Below are 605 nucleotides of genomic sequence, written 5' to 3'. Positions count from 1 at the left end.
TCGGAAATAAGCTAAAACTAAAAGTACTGTATGTGATATGAAACTTAGATAAAAACTCTATGTGAATTCTCTGATGTTCGCTAGATATGTCTATGCTACGTTATATAGGAATAACAACGCAACAACTTATTCCAAAACCTAAAACTTCACGGGCTTTCTAAATCTCGTCTGGAGTCGAAGTCGGGTCGATCGACTACTCAGGCTGGTCGATCGATCGCTCTCCTCGAGAATGATAGCTTCGGGATCCGATAGGTGGTCGATCGACCAAAGATGCTAGTCGATCGACCGGATTAGCTGCTACTTGACTTCTTTAAACTCGTGGATTCGTCTTTCGGGCCTTGGATTGCGCACCAAGCTTGTTCCTTAAGCGGTTCCTTTACGTCATTTGCAATGCAAACTTACTCGGGACGGATTCGGCTTGATTTCCCGCTAAATTCTCCACATTTCTGCAATAAAGTACAAAAGCACGAAAGTAGAGGAAAATAGAGAAATATGGGCATATATAGCACAATGAAGCTCTGAAATGCGTGTAAAAAGAGATGTAAAACATCATATAAATGACACGCATCAAATCTCCCCAAACCAAACCTTGCTTGTCCCCAAGC

Source organism: Silene latifolia, chromosome 9 (genome assembly GCF_048544455.1).
Source record: "Silene latifolia isolate original U9 population chromosome 9, ASM4854445v1, whole genome shotgun sequence".
In the NCBI taxonomy this organism is placed as follows: Eukaryota; Viridiplantae; Streptophyta; class Magnoliopsida; order Caryophyllales; family Caryophyllaceae; genus Silene; species Silene latifolia.
The sequence above is the reverse complement of the archived record's forward strand: the minus strand, read 5'-3'. Positions refer to the sequence as shown.